This window comes from Rhinolophus ferrumequinum, chromosome 11, assembly GCF_004115265.2.
Source record: "Rhinolophus ferrumequinum isolate MPI-CBG mRhiFer1 chromosome 11, mRhiFer1_v1.p, whole genome shotgun sequence".
In the NCBI taxonomy this organism is placed as follows: domain Eukaryota; kingdom Metazoa; phylum Chordata; class Mammalia; order Chiroptera; family Rhinolophidae; genus Rhinolophus; species Rhinolophus ferrumequinum.
This window is the reverse complement of record NC_046294.1, coordinates 82,106,120-82,118,434: the sequence shown is the minus strand read 5'-3', so window position 1 is coordinate 82,118,434 and position 12,315 is coordinate 82,106,120.

The window sequence follows — 12,315 nt, the reverse complement described above, 5'->3', positions numbered from 1 at the left end:
ATGACAGGAAATGGTCTTACTTATCTTTGTGTTGTTTAGTGTGCCTGATCACTAGCAGCTGTTGAATTAATGAATTCCCATCAAATGCTCTGATCTCAATTGCCTTCTCGTGAGAGGTGGTCCTTCTGGACTGCTTCATTTCTTCAGGTTCTGTCTCAGTCAAAAGACAAGTCCCCACGGAAAAGAGGATACAACCTTAAGACCTGACAGTCATGTATGCTTTAATGTAAATAAATTTATCAGACTTAGATTCCATAGAGTATTCTTTTTTAATCAAGAAAACAGGCTTAACAGTTTGGAGGTTGCTTCTTAAATGTTTAAAGATCTGGTAAATGTATTACAGATTTTTGTAGACTTAAGCCCTGTTAGAAGTGTCTATAACTCTTGGCTTTAATGACAATATTAACCAACATTTTTTAATGTTTCCTAGCTTTCCATCTGCCAATGACAGGACTAAGTACTTTGATGAATACTGACTCATTCAGTCCTCATAACCAACCTATGAGACGGATCTTGTTATTTTATAAATGAGAAACTGGGCCACAGAAAAGTAACTTACCCAAGACCATACAGATGATAACTGATAGAGCTGAGATTTGAATCCAGCAATTGGAAGCCAGAGGCCTCACTTATTATTCCTTCACTCTAACACCTCCTACTAGGGGTTCAGAGGTCAAACACAGATGCCTGACCATCCTCCAAATGAGACTGGGAAAACACATAACAAGACACCATAATTTTTTGCCCCTCTGAAACCACAAGAAAAGATAAAAATTAGACAGAAGAAGCAAAATTATTATTTGCAGATATTATGATTGTAGATCTGGAAAACCAATCAACTAAAAAAGGACCCCAAACAATATTGAAACTATTATTTACAAAATTAATATAAGAAGAATTAATAGCTTTTCTAGAAACAATAACCAACCAGAAAATATAATGGAAGAAAAGATACCATTTAGAATTGTAATCTAAACAGAAAAAAAAATTTAGAAAAAACTTTACAAGCAAATGTAAGAGCTATATGAAATAAACTGTAAATAGCTATGTAGTAAAAAAATAAAAATTTGAATAAATAGACATTGCCTTTACTTGGATAGACAGACTCCTTACAGAGATGTCCATCTTCCTGCATTAATCTATAAATTTGACTTGATCAATACCAAAAGAAAACAATTGAGGGGAGGTTCAAACAGAGGGGAGGATCCTCATATGGACTCTAAACTTCTTATCAAAAAATAAAATGCAAGAAAAGCTACATGTTTGATAAAGAAGAGAATGAGAGAAGTATTAGTCCTAGCAGATATTAAAATATAAAGTTATAGTAACTAAAATATTCTTGTATTGGCTCAACAGTTGATAGCCAGATGAATGGAAGCAAATAGAAAAACCAGAAGGAGACCCCAAACTACACAAAAATTTGGTTTATGTAGAGACAGCTTTTCAATGCAATGGGGAAAATATATATATAGTCAATGGTTTGGGATAACTGGCTGGGCCATCCAAAGAAAGAATGAATCCCTTTCTCATTTCTTTACCAAAATTAATTCCAGATGGATAAAATATTTAAATGTAAAAACCTAACCCATAAAGTACTAGAAGAAAACACAAGACATTTGTTGTTGTGTGCGTGTGTGTATGTTTTACATAATGTAATGGAAAAAATTTCTTTAAGCAAAATACGAAGCCCAGTACACATGAAACAGTGGATGAATCTGACTACATAAAATTTAAAATGTCTTCATGACAAAAATACCATAAACCAAGTCAGAAAGAAGCAAAAAAGAAAAATATTGCAAAAACATGATAAAGAATTTATTCCCTCCATATGGAGAAAGACTTCTAAATAAATCAATAGGAAAAAGCAAAAATATCCAACAGAAAAAAAAAATTAGTGAAAAACATCATTACAGAAAAAATATGCAACTGGCTTTTAATCATATGAAAGGATACTTAATTTAACTATTAAAAGAAATGCAAATTTAAACCATGAATTTGGTTTTTGTTTTTTGTTTGTTTGTTTTTTGCCTATTACAGTGGCATAGAGCAATAGGTTTGATATTGGTGGTGGAAACAAACACTAATGCATGATTGTGGGGAGTTCCAAACACTATAACTTCTTTGGAGGACAACTTGGCAGTATCTATGAAAATTTTAAATTCCATCTCTAAAAATGTATCTGGTAGATAGTATATACAAGATGTTCACTGCAGTACTATTCATAGTAGCAAAAGAAAGAAAATCTAATGCACTTCCTTTGGAAACTGATTATGTAAATTCTAGTATATCCATACAAAGGAATACATGTAGCCAGTAAGAATAGGCAGACCTATATGTACAAATATGTAACAATCTCCAAAAAGTTAAGTGCAAAAGGCAGAATGCAGAACAGTTTGTATAATATTATCCAGTTTCTACTTTTAAAAAGTGGAGTATGTAAATACATACTTGTATATACAGATCATATCGGGTGGCAACCATTGGTACGTTGCAAAATCAGTTTAGTGGATTGCAACCAACATTCTTTAATGCTTACCTTTTTTATTTTGAAATTGTTATATGTTTTATTTAAATATTGATGAAATCATATTTGATATTAATTATTATGTTTTTATCATATATGGTAAAAGTAAATATTGTTTTCTGCAACTTGTTATACTTACATAATTGCATAGTGGGCTGCGATGGGCAGTGTACTTCTTACTCTGGTTTATGGAAAAAACATGTTTGAATAACAATGGTATCAACTATCTCTGGAAACACAAACAACATATTGGTAAATGGCCTTCCTTTGGGGACTGACATTGAGATCTGTGGGGTCAGATGTAGGAAGGAGACTCATTTGACCCACATATCTTTGTACTATTTGTATTACCTATTAAGCTTTTTTGAAAAAGTAAAAAGCAAAAAAGAGACTTTTTAAATTATGTTTTTTGTAGTAAGGAGTGTGCTTATTTATACTTCTACTGAGCGCATGCCAGGAAAAATACAGAATTGTTGGACCTCACTGTCCTTTTGACCTATAGTTTTACCCCTGACTCCAGAGACATCTTTCTCCATGTTATCAACACAGACATTTTTCTCAGAATTATACCAACATTGATGTACTTCCAGGGAGCAAGCCTTTTCAGTTAAGAACTTCATTGAGTTGATTTAAATTCTCAGTTTTGTATACTGCCATTATTAAATCATTTACATTTTTCCATATCTATTTTTCCATTTAACAAAATTCATTTTTATCAGAATTATTTTCCACATCACTTTTAAAACAAATATAGTATTCACTGATCAAGTTTTGTTCATATCAAATAATGATTAGTTATTATTTCTGCCATTAGGAAGTTTTGTTTGCCACCATTTTGAAGAAGCCCAGTTTTCTTGAATCCAATTTTGCGTGTCTAAATTGTACCATGTGTATCCCTACCAATAAACCATGTGCAGTTTTAGTTGCTGTCAGTTTTATTTTGTGTTGATTATTTCAATCACAGATACTCATTACGATTTGGCTAGAATGTTTTATAGCTAATCCATGAGAATATTGCATACATTCTTTCTAAAATATTCCAGGCTCACTCTCTGGTTCAAGATTGGTTTGTTAGGTTTTGAAGCCAAATCTTTGAAAGATGTGTACTATTTCTCCAATCCACTGAGAAAGTCAAAAACAAACTTCTCATCACACAATGGTATCAATAGCTCTTAATTTGACTGATGGTGTCAAAACACATTATGTGACACCTAACAATGTACCATTACTGTGGGGTCAAAATAGTAGAGTCAAAACATCCCAAGCAAGCGAGGGCTTGGGTTATAAAGATGAAAAAACCTATTTCCTTTCTTCTTTAAAAAATTTTTTTTATTTTAATTTTTTTCAATTACAGTTGACATTCAATATTATATTAATTTCAGGTGTACAGCATAGTGGTTAGACATTTATATAACTTACGAAGTGATTAGTCTAGATAAGTCTAGTACCCACCTGGCCTGGCACAATGCATAGTTATTATAACATTATTCACTATATTCTTTATATTCTACATCCCTGTGACTATTTTGTAACTATCAATTTGTACTTCTTAATCCCTTCTCCTTTTTCACCCAGCCTCACAACCCCGCTCCCATCTGGCCAACCATCAGTTTGTTCTCTGTATCTATGAGTCTGTTTCTGTTTTGTTTGCTCATTTCATTTTTTGGGATTTTTTCGATTCCATATGTAGAGCCTAATTACCCTCTAGATCTATCCATGTTGTCACAAATGGTAAGATTTTGTTTTGTTTTGTTTATGGCCGAGTAATAGTCCATAACTCCTTTGCTTCTTCTTCTATTCTTAGGGATATATGTTTTGACCCCTAAGAATAGGAATAAATTTTTCACAGTGAGCTGATGGAGTTTGAAGCACTGAGATCTGTCCTGCTGGGAACTTTGCTCTGACTAATGTCACCAGGTGAGCTGGGATGGGGGCAGGTAAACACAGAGAGTGGAGGTGGAATGAAGAATGTAAATCAAGGATCCAGGGAGTCCTATGTAGACAATTAAAGTTATGCTTCCTTCCATCTACTTCTTCTCAGGCCCGTTTGTCTCTCTTCTTCTCCCCCTTGGAACCCAAATCCAGAACCAGAGCTCCTAGAGGTTCTAGACCTGATTTTCTTTACGGTCTCCTTCCATGACCTACCTTCCATCATTCCACAGGACTCCATCAGGGCTTGAGAGCAGAGCTCCAGCACCAAGTAACAGAGGCTCAGAGAGCTGACCTCCTAAGAGGAGGAGGCGACAAGAGGACTACAATATGCCCATAGTGAGCACCTGATTTAAATTCCACATTGTTTTTCCTGCAGGGCAGCTTTGGTTGGCTTAAACTGTGTTTTTATAATTAATTTATGACCTTGGCAAATATTAATGCTAATCACAGCATTAATTCCAGGGTTTATTTAAATGCATAGTTTGGGGATTTGGTCAAAATGTGCTTTTGTCTACAAAGTTACCACATTAATTTTCTTCATTGGACAGAATGTTTGACAAGATAATAATTGTTTTAGCAGCCAGTTCCCTACTTAGAAACAGCCAGACTGAAATGCTCACCGCTGAGACTCACAGACTTGCCAGTCCTCTGGTGCTCCTCCTCAGAACTTCCTTTGTTGCCTGTAGTCCACTCCCCATACAAATTAGGTAAAACAGTGGCCCAGCTGAAGATGGGAGAGCTCACAGTGTGGCCCCCACTCATTCCCCCTCTTGGGCCTGAACCAAGGCCCCACTCCTCAGCAGTAAGAAGGCTAAGGGCCAGAGGGAGCCCACATCTCAGGCACCCAGTGGTCACAAATCCAGCATTCCCACCACAGGCCACACCTGAAGAAGGCAGGCTGAGGGAGCAAAAAACAATCTCTGCAAGGAGCTGATTGCAGGCGGGAATTGATGCTTTGGAACATAGCATTATTGGATTGATTTTAAATATATGTTTCGTTTCTCATTAGTAATGAACGGTGGACTCTGAAGGGAGCCAAAAGAAATCAAAAGAAGAAAAGAGACGAAGTAAGAAACAAGAAAAACAACCTTCCAAAAGTCTTCTTAGTTTACTACTCTAGAAAGATCTTTAAAATTCTGTTTCAAATTGCTGGGTCTCTGACAGCACAGTTCTGATAAACTGATGCATGTCTATTTACACCAAAACATAAAACATATGGATGGTTATTTAGAGGACAAATGCATTCTGACAGATATTTAATTTCATTCCACTGATAGGATGTGTTTTGTCAGACTCTCCATTTCATTTGAAACACAGTCGCTTTGGTTTCTAGCTCCTTGCCATGGTGGAAATGCATTTGTGAGGCCCTCCAGCCCAAAATGGGTTTAAAATATTGCCATTACAACTCTGCTTAAAGCCAAGGAAAATGGTAAACATTTCCTGTTACCCACTCACATAAGAAATATTACCAAGTAAATACCTTTGTGTACCCACTTGGATAACAGAGAAAATTATTCAAAAGTCTTCAGGATAGATTGTTGGCAAATACGAGCCATGACACACTGAATTACATATGAGCATAAAAGGAAAGAAGGTTAACAACCTCAATCCTTAATGGGCAGAAGGAGGAGGCCCAAGTTTGTACTGGAAAAGTTCTGCTCTTCCTTCATGTTTTAGCTCTAGAACAGGGGTGTCCAAACTGTGGCCCGCGGGCCAACTGCGGCCCGCAATCCGTTTTCAATTGGCCCGCAGCAAATTCCAAAAATATATTTCGTTTACTTAAATAAACCAGGTGAGGCAATACGTACTTCACCTCGAGTGAGTGGCCCGGCTGTGTGTGTATTTTACCGCATATGGCCCTTGGTGAAAAACGTTGAAAAAGTTTGGACACTCCTGCTCTAGAGTAACCTCCTCTAGGAAGCATTTTCTGACTCATCCAGGCAAACTCAGGCTTTTCTCCATATGCTCCCCTCTTACATATGCATGCCTCTATTAGACTCTTCTATTACTCTGCATTTTAATTTTTCTGGTAGAGAACTTGACTTTACATTTTTAAAAAGATTTTTATTAAAATATAGCTAACATACAATATTAAACTAGTTTCGACACTTGCATACCTAATCATCACAATGATAAGTCAAGGAACCATCTGACATCATACCACACAATCACAATATTATTGACTATATTTCCTATGTTGTATATTATATCCCCATGACTTATTTGTTTTATACCAGAAAATTTGAACCTCTTATTCCCCTATACCTTTCCTCCCTTTTTTAATTTTTCAATTATTTTAGGCAGAGTGGTTAAATTTATATAATTTAAGAAGTAATCCCCCAACTAGTCTAGTACCCACCTCACACTGCACAAAGTTTTTACTATATTATTGACTATATTCCCTCTGCTTTACTATACACCCCCATGACCATTTTGCAACTACCAGTCTGTATTAATTCCTTTACCTTTTTCACCCACCCCTCAAACCTCTCCCATCTATCAGCCTGATAAATCTAGCACCCATCTAACACCACATATAGATACTACAATATTATTGACTATATTCCTTATGCTATATCTATATCCTACATCCCATGACTGCTGTGTAACAACCAATTCTTAATCCCTTCCCCTTTTTCACCTACCCCCAACACCCCTCCCATCTGCAACCATCTAAAGGTTCTCTGTACTTACGAGTTTGTTTCTGTTTTGTTTGTTCATTTATTTTGTTCCTTTTTCTCCAAAGCTTCTCCAACACTTGTTACTATTTGTCTTGTTGATGATAACCATTCTAACTGGGGTGAGGTGATATCTCATTGTGATTTTTATTTGCATTTCTCTGATGCTTAGTGATGTTGAGCATTTTTTCATATGTCTATTTGCCATTTGCTGTCCTCTTTGGAGAAATGTCTCTTCAGGTCCTCTGCCCATTTTTCCCAACAAAATGGGAAAACAAAATTTTGTTTTGTTTTTGAGTTGCATGAGTTCCTTGTATATTTTGGATTTTAGCCCATTATCAGAGGCACTGTTTGCAAAAATCTTCTCCCATGCAGTTGGTTGCCTCTTTGTTTTGTTGATGGTTTCTTTTGCTGTGCAGAAGCTTTTAAGTTTGATATAGTCCCATTCATTTATTTTAGCTTATACTTCCCTTGCCTTTAGAGTCAAATTCATAAAATGTTCTTTGAACCCAAGGTTCATAAGTTTAGTACCTATGTTTTCTTCTATGAAGTTTATTGTTTCAGGTCTTATGCTTAAGTCTTTGATCCATTTTGAATTAATTTTGGTACATGGTGACAGATAACAGTCCAGTTTCATTCTTTTGCACGTGGCTTTCCAATTGTGCCTGCACCATTTATTGAAGAAGCTGTCTTTCCTCCATTGTATATCTTTTGCTTCTTTGCTAAAAATTATCTGTCCATATTTATGTGGTTTGATTTCTGGGTTCTCAATTTGATCCATTGGTCTATGTGTCTGTTTTTCTGCCAATACCATGCTGTTTTGATGATTGTTGCCCTGTAGTACAAGCTAAAGTCAGGGAGTGTGATACCTCCAGCATTGTTCTTTTTTATTAAGATTGCTTTGGCTATTCGGGGTCTTTTGTGGTTCCAAACAAATCTGATGATGTCCTGTTCTATTTCTTTAAAAAATGCCATTGGGATTTCGATGGGGATTGCATTAAATCTGTATATTGCTTTGGATAATATGGCCATTTTTACTATGTTGATTCTTCCAATCTATGAGCATGGAATGTCTTTCCATTTCTTTGAGTCTTCAATTTCTTTTAAAAATGTCTTATAGTTTTCGACATATAGGTCTTTCACATCCTTGGTTAAGTTTATTCCTAGGTATTTTAGTCTTTTTGCTGCAATTGCAAAAGAAATTTTTTTTATTTCTTTTTCTGAGATTTCATTGTTAGTATATAGGAATGCAATGGACTTTTGTACATTTATTTTGTAGCCCGAACTTTACTGTATTCATTGATTGTTCCTAATAGCTTTTTGGTGGAGTCTTTAGGGTTTTCTATGTATAGCATCATGTCATCTGCAAAGAGTGACAATTTAACTTCTTCATTCCCAATTTGGATGCCTTTTATTTCTTTCTCTTGCCTGATTGCTCTGGCAAGGACTTCCAACACTATGTTGAAAAGCAGAGGTGATAGGGGACAGCCCTGTCTTGTTCCTGAACGTAGAGCAAAGGGCTTCAGTTTTTCACCGTTAATTATAAGATTAGCTGAGGGTTTGTCATATATGGCCTTTATTGTGGTATGGTATTTTCCTTCTTTACCTAATTTATTAAGTGTTTTAATCATAAATGGATGTTGTATCTTGTCAAATGCTTTTTCTGCATCAATTGATATAATCATATGATTTTTGTCCTTTATTTTGTTTATGTGATGAATCGCATTGATGGATTTGCGTATGTTGAACCATCCTTGTGCCCCTGGGATGGACCCCACTTGGTCGTGATGAATAATCTTTTTAATGCATTGTTGCATTCGATTTGCTAGAATTTTGTTTAGGATTTTTGCATCTGTATTCATCAGAGATATTGGTCTGTAGTTTTCTTTTTTGTTGTTGTCCTTACCAGGTTTTGTTATCAGGGTAACATTGGCCTCATAAAATGAGTTAGGGAGTACTGTCTCTTCTTCCATATTTTGGAACAGTTTGAGTAGGACAGGTATTAGATCCTCTTTGAAGGTTTGGTAGAATTCACTAGTGAAGCCATGTGGTCCCGGACTTTTGGGAAGGATTTGGATGACTGATTCGATTTCGTTACTGGTGATCGGTCTGTTTAGATTTTACAGTTCTTCATGGTTTACCCTAGGTAGGCTGTATGTTTCTAAGAACTTGTCCGTTTCTTCTAGGTTATTGAATTTGGTGGCATATAGTCCTTCATAGTATTCTTGGATGATCCTTTGTATTTCTGTGACATCCGTGATAACTTCCCCTTTTTCATTTCTGATTTTGTTAATTAGTGTCTTCTCTATTTTTCTCTTAGTGAGTCTAGTCAAGGGTTTGTCAATTTTGTTACACTTTTCAAAGAACCAGCTTTTTGTCACATTAATTTTCCTATTGTCTTTTTGTTCTCTATTTCATTTAGTTCTGCTCTGATTTTTATTGTTTCCTTTCTTCTGCTGACCTTGGGTTTCATTTGTTCTTCTTCTTCTAGTTCCTTAAGGTGTAAGGTGAGGTTATTTATTTGGAATATTTCTTGTTTGAGATAAGCCTGTAATGATATAAATTTTCCTCTTAAAACTGCTTTTACTGCATCCCAAAAAGTTTGGTAGGATGTATTCTCATTCCCATTTGTTTCTATGTATCTTTTGATCTCTCCTCTAATTTCTTCTTTGACCCGGTCATTCTTTAAAAGTATGTTGTTTAATCTCCATGTATTTGTTGGTTTTTCCTGCTTTCTTTTTGCAGTTGATACCCAATTTCAAAGCCTTGTGATCAGAGAATATGCTTGGTAGGATTTCAATCTTCTTAAATTTGCTGAGGCTGATTTTATGTCCCAATATATGTTCTATCCTTGAGAATGTTCCATGTACACTAGAAAAAAATGTGTATTCTGATGTTTTAGGATGAAGCGCTCTATAAATATCAATTATGTCCATTTCATCTAATGTGTCATTTAGGGCTGTTATTTCATTATTATTTTCTGTTTGGATGATCTATCCATAGCTGTCAATGACATATTTATGTCCCCTAGAATAATTGTGTGTGGTCAGTTCTCCCTTTAGTTCTCTTATTAGTTGCTTGGTATATTTCGGTGCTCCCTGATTTAGGGCATAAATATTGTTGACTATTATGTCTTCTTGTTGTATAGTCCTCTTTACCATTATGAAATGTCCATCTTTGTCTCTTGTTACCTTTTTCATCCTGAAGTCTGTTTCATCTGATATCTATATGGCTACACCTGATTTTCTCTTGATACCATTTACTTGGCGTGTCAATTTCCACCCTTTCACTTTGAGTCGATGCTTGTCCTTGTAGCTGAGATGTGTCTCTTGGAGACAGCATATGGTTGGGTTTAGTTTTTTGATCCAATCTGCTACTCTGTGTCTTTTTATTGGTGACTTCAGTCCATTTACATTTAGGATGATTATTGATATCTGAGGATTTCCTATCATTCTATCTTTAGTTTTCTGGTAAGACTGTGTCTCCATTGTTTCTTTGCTTTTTTGTTGTTGTCTATTATTTCTGTATTGCAGTATTCTATGATTTTTTTTTCTGTACCTTCTTTTATTACAATATGTATTTCAGTTCTGGATTTTTTTTTTTGAGTGGTTACCATTAAGTTTACATAAAAGAAAGTTTGATATTCAGAGTATTTCATTTTCTTCAGCATGCTTACTTTCTCCATTCCCATATTCCGGTTCAGGCCTTTACTCTCCCCCTTTTTATGTTTCGGTAGCCACAAATTGTCCCTGTTGATGGTGGTCGAATAGCCTCCTTTAGTATTTCTTGTAGTGCACGTCGTGTATTAGAAAATTCCTTCAACTTCTGTATGTCTGGAAAGGTCTTTATTCCTCCTTCATATCTAAAAGATATCTTTCCTGGATGTATTATTCTTGGCTGATAATTTCTCTCTTTCAATAGTTTGAATATTTGGTTCCACTCTCTCCTGGCTTGTAGAGTTTCTGCTGAAAAATCTGATGATAATCTAATGGGCTTTCCTTTGTAGGTTACCGTCTCCTTTTCCCTGGCTGTCTTGAGGATTCTTTCTTTGTCATTGATTTTTGACTGCTTCAATACAATGTGCCTTGGAGAAGGCCTGTTGGGGTTGAGGTGGTTAGATGTTCTATTTGTTTCTTAGATTCGAGATCCACTTCTTTCCACAAGTTTGGGAAGTTCTCATCGACTATTTGAATATACTCTCTGTTCCCTTCTCTCTTTCTTCTCCTTCTGGTATGCCCATTATTCTTACATTGCTCTTTCTGATGGAGTCAGAAGTTCTTGTAGAGTCCTTTCATTTTCTTTTAAGTCTCAAGTCTCTTTCTTCTTCCATCCGTGTCATTTCCAGGTTTCTATTTTCAAAGTCACTGATTCTTTCCGTCATCTGGTCAACTCTACTACCTAAGCTGGATATTTCATTCTTAAATTCTTCTATTGAGTTCTTAATCTCCAGAAATTCTATTTGGTTCTTTTTTAAAATTTAAATCTCTTTGGTGAAATGTTCATGTTGTTCTTTGATTGTGTTTCTGAGTTCATTAAACTGCCTTTTTGTTTTTTCTTGCATCTCATTAAGGTTTTTCAAAACTGCAATCTTGAATTCTCTGTCATTTAAGTCACATATTTCCATATCTTTAAGTTCATTTTCTGGAGACTTTTCACTTTCTTTCTGAGCTGTCTTGTTGTCTTTTTTATTCATAGCAATTAATTGATTTATTATTTCTCTTCCTGGACATCTACAGGAGTGGGTTCTGCAACAGATTGGTAGGAAGAGGTCTTTCTTTTGTTTTCCAGTACGTGTTGGTAGAATGTTTTATTTTTCTCTCTGACTGCAGCCTTTTTTTCTCTCTCACAGTGTAGTGTTATGTTTTCTCTGCACTACTCCAGCTTCTCACACCATGGGGGGATTCCCTGGAAGGCGGGCTTCTTCTCTGTTACCAGTACGATTGGATCATAGGGCGCTGCATCAGTGTGGGGATGCAGAGGGCTTTTGAAGTTCCAAAGCTCTTCCTGCACCAGATTCAGAGCCCATGTGTTTCAGCAGTTCTGTTTACTCCTGCAGGGATTCGCCCAGATAGGTGGGGACAGGGGTGGCGTAGGTTTTGAGAGGTGGCTCAGAGCAATGATGGTGACCATCACCACAGCCAGTTCTGCTTCCACATCTCCCTCACCTTTGCTGGAACTAGT